An 11,061-nucleotide genomic window follows, 5' to 3' on the forward strand; every position below is an offset into this window, starting at 1 on the left:
AAGTAGCCCATGTGTTCCTGTTTCCATTATTGTTCTCTTGTGTCTACAAGACTGGGGAGTTCCACCACTCCTCTTGGGCTATCTGCACAAAAGCTGTTCTACCCTGTATGCACACATGGATTTTTCCTCTCTGAACCCTGTTCACACAGGTTATATACAGATGATCAGGTTTTTAAATACATCAGATAGGGATTGCATACATTAGTTAGGACTGCTCTGATAAGGGTATACCGTGAAGATTGGTAGAGCAGCTTAGTATACATTTTTTGCAAAAAACGTATCAACCAAATACCCTGTTTTTTACATCTTTTACTAGCACTTGCGGATTACTGCAACATTTTTTCAAACTGAGTGTTTTTGGTTTTACTATTCTCTTTTGTGTCTTCAGGTTTCTTGGTGGTGTGTGAACATGATCATACAGACTTGTTCACTGTGCAAGTAGCCCATGTGTTCCTGTTTCCATAATTGTTCTCTTGTGTCTACAAGACTGGGGAGTTCCACCACTCCTCTTGGGCTATCTGCACAAAAGCTGTTCTACCCTGTATGCACACATGGATTTTTCCTCTCTGAACCCTGTTCACACAGGTTATATACAGATGATCAGGTTTTTAAATACATCAGATAGGGATTGCATACATTAGTTAGGACTGCTCTGATAAGGGTATACCGTGAAGATTGGTAGAGCAGCTTAGTATACATTTTTTGCAAAAAACGTATCAACCAAATACCCTGTTTTTTACATCTTTTACTAGCACTTGCGGATTACTGCAACATTTTTTCAAACTGAGTGTTTTTGGTTTTACTATTCTCTTTTGTGTCTTCAGGTTTCTTGGTGGTGTGTGAACATGATCATACAGACTTGTTCACTGTGCAAGTAGCCCATGTGTTCCTGTTTCCATAGTCTCCTAACAAGTCTATACATTTAGTCCATCTCTTTTCTAAACTTAGAATTCCCTTCGAAAAAAATTATTGATCTTGACCCTCTCTTCGATCTGCCAATACAACTTCTTCAACTTTTTTCACGTTTTCTTCATTGAGGGACGTGGATGGGCGTCCTTCACGATGGTTATTTTCCGTCGATGTTCTTCCCAGCTTAAATTCCTTGGCCCAGCGTGCAACTGTGGAATATGGAGGAGAAGAGTCCCCCAATGTTTCCACCAAGTCACTGTGTATGTCTTTGGTAGTCATTTTTTTCAAGCAGAGGTATTTGATGACAGCTCTGAGCTCGTTTTTTTCCATTTTGATGTTCACTCCTCGGCAGTTCATATTCAAATGAATGTAGCTCCCGGGAATCGTGGTCTATTTAAGTAATTTTTTTTTCCTGGACTAGTGGGTACCTAAGAGAGAAGAAAACATTTTATTTTAATTTTTGTGTGCAATAGAAATAACCGATTATCATTACTTTTGGATCGCCCCTCGTACATTGATTTTGCTATAGTTTTGACACACTTTTATACATAATGAAATGTAACATGTGCAGGGGCCCCTTTCTGGCTTTTTACATTTGTCTCCATTCTAGCATGTCATAGGATCCAATTCATGAAAGCTTTTATGCCTTCTTGCTTTAAAAACTTTCTATAGTCACAACATTTTGCTAACTTGAGGAAACATTTTCTGATGCTTGGTTTTTTTCAAGCTTAATTGAAGCTGCTTAGCTAAAAATGGAGATGGCATGCAGGAGGCAGCACGTGCCCATCAAAGTCAGCAAAAGTACCAACGCTTCTTTCTCCAGAAATTTTGTAAATCATTTAGCATAAATCATCTGTCATGAATTATCATTATTGTGGTGACACAGCATTTAATCTGAATTATCCAGACATATTATTTCAGTAGGTCCAGGGACATGAGCTAGAGTTCATGTGAGAATGAATGTTGACTCTTATTGTCATTGAATTAATGTTCAATGGCTGCCATTTGTTGACATGCTGCTGATCAACTATTGTATCTATCCTGGTATTAATCCACCGTCTTTGGGAAACAAAGGCACAATGTTTGTTAATATGTTGATGACCCTTTGCTGCTCAACAAATATGAATGACAAACGATGCATGTGGTTTGAACACTCCAGCAGACCTCTTTCCATCTTCCCCCAAGACAGTGTAGGAATGCCTGAATGAGAAGTTGTGAACTATAAAAAGGAGGATTTGTCTTTGTTTAGATAGACTCTACATTACAGTAGCCATGGCATCAAGTCCTCAACTGAGTAAATACAGAGCTTCTTCATTGACTTTCACTGAAACGTCAAAGACGTTTAGTGAATCCAGGTTGGGACAATAAGGACACCTGGCCTAGTACATCAATGGATTGTCAGCTTCCTAAACTTATCGTTACCTCCACTCAGTGTGAGCCCGACAAAAGTGGGGTGCCACTGCTGGGGGTAGATGGCCCTGGAAGCTCCAATGCTACAGCTGCTCTAATCCTGTCAAGCCAGTGGAAGGGTGAGACTCTGTAATGTGTACCATCTTGGGTATTTGTTGGGAATGTTCTATATGCTATTTTTGTCTTGTTGGTTCAATAAATTATTGCCTCACTGTTTTGTTTTGTTGGTGGGATACTACTCAGCCCGGCCGATCAGGGGGGCTGAAGGGGACTGGTGTTCTTAGACACCATCCAGGGCTTTGTAACCAGGGAGGCAAATAGACAAACACAGTAGACCATAGATGAGGCATGGATAGAACATTTCAGAAGCTACCATGTCCAACCCCACCAGTTGGACCTTGGGAGGAGGACTGGAGATATGCCGATGCAACAAGAAACGGCAACTGCAGGAGTTATGCCAGCTTCCACAGATGGAATACAGGGCCACCGACACTTGGTCAGATTTGATACAGGAATTAGCCCTTTGGGATGCCCAGAACATCATGTAGGACAATAAAAACTCTGCTGAAGTGGACCCAGAGGAATGAAACTGCTTGCCAAATATAGGATTCAGTGGTCGTTTGGAATCAAATACCCAGTCACCAGCAGCCTAATCCAGGAATTATTGATTGCAATGGGACCCAGAACCTCAATTTAGGAGATGGCTTGTGTTATTGAATCATTGTTTTCAGTTCCAGTACCCCTGCCACTAACAACAGACCCTACCTCCATGATTGCTCACCATCAAGGAAATCATCTGAGCTACACAAAAGTGCCATGGTTTAATGAGGCCAACATAGATGTTCATGAGCATCTGCAAAGCTTTGAGACCCTAATGATGATGCACCAGGTGTCCACAGTTGATTGAGCCAAATACTTGTGGACTAGTTTGACTGGCAGGGCACAGGATGCTGTTCGGTCTCCTGGGCCTCAGGACTGTCTGGACTATTAAGATAAATAAAAAAACAGAGCCTCAAACTGTAGTGAAGATTAAATCTTACATTTTATTCTGCCTCCTATGGTGACGTTTCAGTCCAGAGACCTTTTTCAAGGCGCTGTTATTTTTATTTATCTGGATATGGAACATTCTCTAGGATGGACTCCCTGGTTTTGATGTGCGCCTCTTGGTCTTGAAAGACTTGGACGATTAAGGGTGCGGTTTAACACTTTTTTATCTGGACTATTCAGGACACCTTATTGTCCTTTTTTACAGTCGCCCCAGGAAGATATCCCATCAAGTTCTGGACATTGTCTCCCCAGGGGGTCTCCTATGTAGAATTTGTCAGTCACCTACGACAACACTGCAACTGCTGACTCGATGGTTGGGCTGTCCATTCCGCTGATGCCCTCTGGGACATGATTGTGCTTCAGCAACTTTTGGAAAAATGGCCCCAGAGATACAAGAGTGAGTAGCCAACCAAGGACTCAAGCTGCCGCAAGCCATTCAAGCAGGACTATCTCGCTACCCAGCAGAAACCCCACCAGGACAAAGGTTTACAAACAAGACCCATGATTTTCCCAACCTACTTCGCTGTTACATGTAGCCAAATTGGACACGTGGCCAAAGATTGTCTACAGGACAGGGTTCCATGCTTGGAGTCCATCTGCCGGCCCATTCAGTCAACGTCTGCCAAGAAGAGCCATCAGGATCTGAGAAGTAAAACCTCTGGGATGCACCAGCAAAAGATGAAGTGATATAACCTGTTCACACTATATATAGATTGATGACCCTACACCAGCCAACCTCCATAGCCACTTCCAACCTGTCAGTCATATCAAAGCTCAGGGACATCAGAACATTGAGTCTTCCGTCACTCCAGCCTGCTCAGATATTGTCCCAAAAGAACACCATTTATCAGGCCACCAAGTGACCTTCTCCAGGGCTGGAGATCAGCGCTTGGAGAATGAGCGCATTTATGCAGGCAATTTACCAGCCAATGTATGGCAGAAGGATCTGGAGGAGTTGTCCCATCAGTATGAGAGGATTAGTACCATCGAGCTGAAGAATCATGGGGGAGACGGTGCCACATCATTTGCCTTCATCAGCTTCCAGAACCCATAGGATGCTGAGAACGCTGTGATTGGAAGCAATGGATACGAGTTCGGTTCTCGTTGATTACATATGGAGCTTCCCAGGTCAAGCCATTGACCAGGGAGAGGTTATGGAGAACTCCGCTAGAGGAACAATTGACCTTCCCGCCGATCTGAATATAGAGTCCTCGTCTCAGAACTTTCCTCATATGAGAGAAGCTGGAGATTACTGCTATGCTCATGTGCAAAAGGATGGCATTGGGATTCTAGAGTATATTCATAAGGAAGACATGGAATATGCTTTGAGGAATCTGGATGTTACAAAGTTTCATTCTCATGAATGTGTAACCTCTTACATTTTTATCTGTGCTTAAAGACATGCTAATTAATTGTCCCCAATAAGTAAAGTATGATTGGATGCCTATCACATCAGGTTAAGATGGTGGAGGTATGTGATAACACAGCATTTAATTTGAATTATCCAGATGTACTATTTCAGACATGGCATCAAGTCTCCAACTGAAGAAATACAGAGCTGCATCATTGACCATCACTGAACCCTCAAAGACCCCATCTATGATTCTGTGAAATCCCAGTACAGTACCTGATGTAGACTTTTTCCTGTATGACTCCTTGATGAGAGTATCTTCTAAAAACTGGCATGACTTGATTTTGAGTCCATTTTCAACTCAAAAATGTCCATCTATCTCATCTTTAATAATATCAGCCTTTAGCAGTACCCCATCTCCACCTTGCTGGCAACTGAGTTGAAGAGGAGGTCTATGTACGGTACTGATCCCACTATGGGCCCATTTATCTGGTCCATGAAGCCTCACTCTGATTTCTTCAATCAATAAAACCATTGAAAAATCCATCTTTAGATATTTGGACCAGACTTGATGTTTCAAATTCATATATTTCTCATGATTCACCTTTGCTTAGGGGAAGCCCACCCTCTCCTCTGGATTTTTCTAACCAAATTGCAATGACTATTACTTACACTTCAGATGAATGGTGCTATATCTGAAATGTTACATACAAGTGCTTCTCACTAAATTAGAATATCAGCAAAACTTAATTTACTTCAGTTCCTCAATGCAAAAAGTGAATCTTGTATAATATACAGGTCCTTCTCAAAAAATTAGCATATAGTGTTAAATTTCATTATTTACCATAATGTAATGATTACAATTAAACTTTCATATATTATAGATTCATTATCCACCAACTGAAATTTGTCAGGTCTTTTATTGTTTCAATACTGATGATTTTGGCATACAATTCCTGATAACCCAAAAAACCTGTCTCAAAAAATTAGCACATCAAGAAAAGGTTCACTAAACGACCTATTACACTAATCTTCTGAATCAACTAATTAACTCTAAACACATGCAAAAGATACCTGAGGCTTTTATAAACTCCCTGCCTGGTTCATTACTCAAAACCCCCATCATGGGTAAGACTAGCGACCTGACAGATGTCAAGAAGGCCATCATTGACACCCTCAAGCAAGAGGGTAAGACCCAGAAAGAAATTTTTCAACAAATAGGCTGTTCCCAGAGTGCTGTATCAAGGCACCTCAATGGTAAGTCTGTTGGATGGAAACAATGTGGCAGAAAACGCTGTACAACGAGAAGAGGAGACCGGACCCTGAGGAAGATTGTGGGAGAAGGACCGATTCCAGACCTTGGGGAACCTGAGGAAGCAGTGGACTGAGTCTGGTGTGGAAACATCCAGAGCCACCGTGCACAGGCGTGTGCAGGAAATGGGCTACAGGTGCCGCATTCCCCAGGTAAAGCCACTTTTGAACTATAAACAGCGGCAGAGGCGCCTGACCTGGGCTACAGAGAAGCAGCACTAGACTGTTGCTAAGTGGTCCCAAGTACTTTTTTCTGATGAAAGCAAATTTTGCATGTCATTCGGAAATCAAGGTGCCAGAGTCTGGAGGAAGACTGGGGAGAAGGAAATGCCAAAATGCCTGAAGTCCAGTGTCAAGTACCCACAGTCAGTGATGGTGTGGGGTGCCATGTCAGCTGCTGGTGTTGGTCCACTGTGTTTCATCAAGGGCAGGGTCAATGCAGCTAGCTATCAGGAGATTTTGGAGCACTTCATGCTTCCATCGGCTGAAATGCTTTATGGAGATGAAGATTTCATTTTTCAGCACGACCTGGCACCTGCTCACAGTGCCAAAACCACTGGTAAATGGTTTACTGACCATGGTATTACTGTGCTCAATTGGCCTGCCAACTCTCCTGACCTGAACCCCATAGAGAATCTGTGGGATATTGTGAAGAGAAAGTTGAGAGACGCAAGACCCAACACTCTGGATGAGCTTAAGGCCGCTATTGAAGCATCCTGGGCCTCCATAACATCTCAGCAGTGTCACAGGCTGATTGCCTCCATGCCACGCCACATTGAAGCAGTCATTTCTGCAAAAGGATTCCCGACCAAGTATTGAGTGCATAACTGAACATTATTATTTGATGTTTTTTTTGTTTGTTATTAAAAAACACTTTTATTTGATTGGATGGGTGAAATATGCTAATTTATTGAGACAGGTTTTTTGGGTTATCAGGAGTTGTATGCCAAAATCATCAGTATTAAAACAATAAAAGACCTGACAAATTTCAGTTGGTGGATAATGAATCTATAATATATGAAAGTTTAATTGTAATCATTACATTATGGTAAATAATGAAATTTAACACTATATGCTAATTTTTTGAGAAGGACCTGTATAGTCATTACAAACAGAGTGATCTATTTCAAGTGTTTATTTCTGTTAATGTTAATGATTATGGCTTACAGCCAACGAAATCCCAAAAGTCATTATCTCAGTAAGTTAGAATATTTTATAACACCATCTTGAAACATGATTTTAAAATCCAAAATGTTGGCCAATTGGAATATATTGTATGTTTAGTAAATGCACTCAATACTTGGTCAGGGATCCTTTTGAATCAATTTCTGTATCAATGCGGCATGGTATGGATGCGATCAGCCTGTGGCACTGCTGAAGTGTTAGGGAAGCCCAGGCTGCTTTGATAGCAGCCTTCAGCTTGTCTGCATTGTTGGTTCTGGTGTCTCTCATATTCCTCTTGACAATACCCTATGGGGTTGAGGTAAGCTTGCTGGCCAATCAATCACAGTGATACAGTTGTTTTTAAACCAGGAATTTGTACTTTTGGCAGTGTGGACAGATGCCAAATCCTGCTGGAGAATGACATTTCCATCTCCAGAAAGTTGATCAGCAGAGGGAAGCAAAAAGTGCTCTAAAATTTCCTGGCAGACGGTTGGGCTGACTTTGATCTTGAATGGTATGCAGTGAATATCCCCAGCTCTCCCTGGATCCTGAATGTCTCTGTATTTTGCAATGATTTTCTGTGTCAGCAAGCACCCTGAATGGTAATTTCATGTCTTTCAACTCCTGTGTTAGAATTCATCATCAGTTACATGGTTTTCGGTACTCACTGTTGTAGCTCCACGGAGGGTCTCTGTAGATGGTTATCACAGACGAGGTGTTAGTATAGAGATGTTATCAGGACTGCATCTTTGATCATCTATAGGCCCCTTCACATTAAGCGACGCTGCAGCGATACCGACAACGATCCGGATCGCAGCAGCGTCGCTGTTTGGTCGCTGGAGAGCTGTCACACAGACCGCTCTCCAGCGACCAACGATGCTGGTAACCAGGGTAAACATCGGGTAACTAAGCGCAGGCCCGCGCTTAGTAACCCGATGTTTACCCTGGTTACCATCCTAAAAGTAAAAAAAAACAAACACTACATACTTACCTACCGCTGTCTGTCCCCGGCGCTCTGCTTCTCTGCACTCCTCCAGCGGCCGGAAAGCAGAGCGGTGACGTCACCGCTCTGCTTTCCGGCTGACCGACGCTCACAGCCAGAGCAGGAGGAGTGCAGAGCACAGCGCCGGGGACAGACAGCGGTAGGTAAGTATGTACTGTTTGTTTTTTTTACTTTTACGCTGGTAACCAGGGTAAACATTGGGTTACTAAGCGCGGCCCTGCGCTTAGTTACCCGATGTTTACCCTGGTTACCAGTGAAGACATCGCTGGATCGGTGTCACACACGCCGATCCAGCGATGTCCACGGGAGATCCAGCGACAAAATAAAGTTCTGGACTTTGTTCAGCGACCAACGATCTCCCAGCAGGGGCCTGATCGTTGGTCGCTGTCACACATAACGATTTCCTTAATGATATCGTTGCTACGTCACAAAAAGCAACGATATCGTTAACGATATCGTTATGTGTGAAGGTACCTTATCTACAATAGGATGTGTTGACCAGCTGTCCCTGATTTATAACTAACCAGGTCCCATAATCCCGCTGTCCTCTCCCTGCACTGGGGGTCTATAAATTTAGATTAATTCTTAAGGGTGCACGCATGTGTGGAGTCACATGCATTTAGCAAAGCATCACATTAGCTAAGCATCAAGTTATAGCAGTTATTCCATGGCAGTTAGTGAGGGCAGGAGTCAGGTAACCCACACTCTGCACTCCCATCTATCCATGTGCTTTATTCCTATCCTCCTAAGTTCCCTTGCAATCCACATCCACCGCCCAATCCCCCCTCCATCACAATTCATATACATCTATACGTCCCTCTCCCATGTACAGCTCCCATGCACTTCTCACCGTCCTGAAAAACCTCAGTCCATCTTGCCAAAACACACTGCACTAAAAAACTTCTTACAATTCCAAAAACTTCTTGCTTTTTATCTTCCTACTCCTACTGATTTCAGGGGACATCTCCCCCAACCCCGGTCCACCATCCACCAACCTCAACCCCTACCCTACCTCACATCAAAACCATTCTAACCTTATTAATATTACTTGCACTCCCTCATCTCCTTCTTTTAATTGTGCTCTTTGGAATTCATGGTCTGTATGTAACAAGCTTCCTTTCCTGCACATCTCCTTTCTGAAAAAGTCTCTATTGGCCCTCACTGAAACCTGGATCCAGGATTCTGACACGGTCTCCCCTGCTGCCATTTCCCATGGTGGCCTACAATTCTCCCATTCCCGGAGACCCACAAACAGACCTGGTGGTGGAGTCGGCATACTCTTCTCCCCACAATGCACCTTCCAGGTCATCCCACCAACTCCATCACTCTCATTCCCTTCTCTTGAGGTCCACACCATCAGGCTCTTCCGTCCCCTCTCCCTCAGAGTAGCGGTCATATATCGGCCCCCAGGCTCACCCACCCACTTCCTGGACCATTTCTATGCCAGGCTGACGCACTTCATGTCCTCAGAACTCCCAACCCTTATCCTGGGAGACTTCAACATCCCCATAAACAGCCCCACTCCTACATCTGCATCCCAGCTTCTATCACTAACCACTTCGCTCGGCCTCTCACAGCTCTCAAGCTTTGAGACACACAAGGACTGTAACACCCTTGACAGTTGTGAACTCTGCTCTTGGTGTTATGATCTGGTAATTCAGTACCACAATGGACATAGAAGTCAGAGCACTTACAGTGACCTGACAATAACCCAAAAACATAGAACGAGCTCTGAGACGTGGGAACTCTGCTGACCGCAATCCCTAATCCTCTCCAACCACACCAGATGCAGCCGTGGATTGCGCCTAACACTCCCTATGCAACTCGGCACAGCCTGAGAAACTAGCTAGCCTGAAGATAGAAAATAAGCCTACCTTGCCTCAGAGAAATACCCCAAAGGAAAAGGCAGCCCCCACATATAATGACTGTGAGTTAAGATGAAAAGACAAACTTAGAGATGAAATAGGTTTAGCAAAGTGAGGCCCGACTTTCTGAACAGAGCGAGGATAGGAAAGGTAACTTTGCGGTCAACACAAAACCCTACAAACAACCACGCAAAGGGGGCAAAAAGACCCTCCGTACCGAACTAACGGCACGGAGGTACACCCTCTGCGTCCCAGAGCTTCCAGCAAGCAAGAAAAAACAAAATAAACAAGCTGGACAGAAAAAACAGCAAACAAAATAGCAAAGCAGAACTTAGCTATGCAGAGCAGCAGGCCACAGGAACGATCCAGGAGGAAACAGGTCCAATACTAGAACATTGACTGGAGGCCAGGATCAAAGCACTAGGTGGAGTTAAATAGAGCAGCACCTAACGACTTCACCACATCACCTGAGGAAGGAAACTCAGAAGCCGCAGTACCACTCTCCTCCACTAACGGAAGCTCACAGAGAGAATCAGCCGAAGTACCACTTGTGACCACAGGAGGGAGCTCTGCCACAGAATTCACAACATCTTGGGCTCCCTCCAGTCGTTGTTGATGGTAATGCAGTTATTCCTGAGCAGCAGTCTTGGACAGGTGTTTCTGCTAATTGCAATTCTGACTGGGGTATTTAGCTGTGCAGGACTCATTAGTCCTTGCCAGTAGTCAATGTTCCTTTGGAAGTGTTGGTCCTCTGCCTGGCCTCTCCTGCTTGCTGCCAATTCAGCTAAGATAAGTGTTTGCTTCATTTTTTTAGACACACTGCTGTGTGTTTATTTTCTGTGCTTATCTTGTTTCTATTTTGTTCCTGCTAGACTGTGCCTGATGTTTTTCTCAGTCTAGTTGGACTCGCTGGAGTCACAGATATACTCTCCACATCTTTAGTTAGGTGTGGAGTTTTTGTATTTTTCTGCTGTGGATTTTTTGTAGTTTTTTATGCTGAC

At 43.6% G+C, this 11,061-nt stretch overlaps 1 pseudogene; it reads left to right on the plus strand.

Moving 5' to 3' along the window:
- LOC138637815 (serine/arginine-rich splicing factor 9 pseudogene) overlaps positions 1 to 4,763 on the plus strand; it is a 55,922-nt pseudogene extending 51,159 nt beyond the window's left edge.
- The last annotated feature ends 6,298 nt before the right edge of the window (positions 4,764 to 11,061 follow it).

The sequence above is a fragment of the Ranitomeya imitator genome, chromosome 5 (genome assembly GCF_032444005.1).
Source record: "Ranitomeya imitator isolate aRanImi1 chromosome 5, aRanImi1.pri, whole genome shotgun sequence".
Lineage (NCBI taxonomy): Eukaryota > Metazoa > Chordata > Amphibia > Anura > Dendrobatidae > Ranitomeya > Ranitomeya imitator.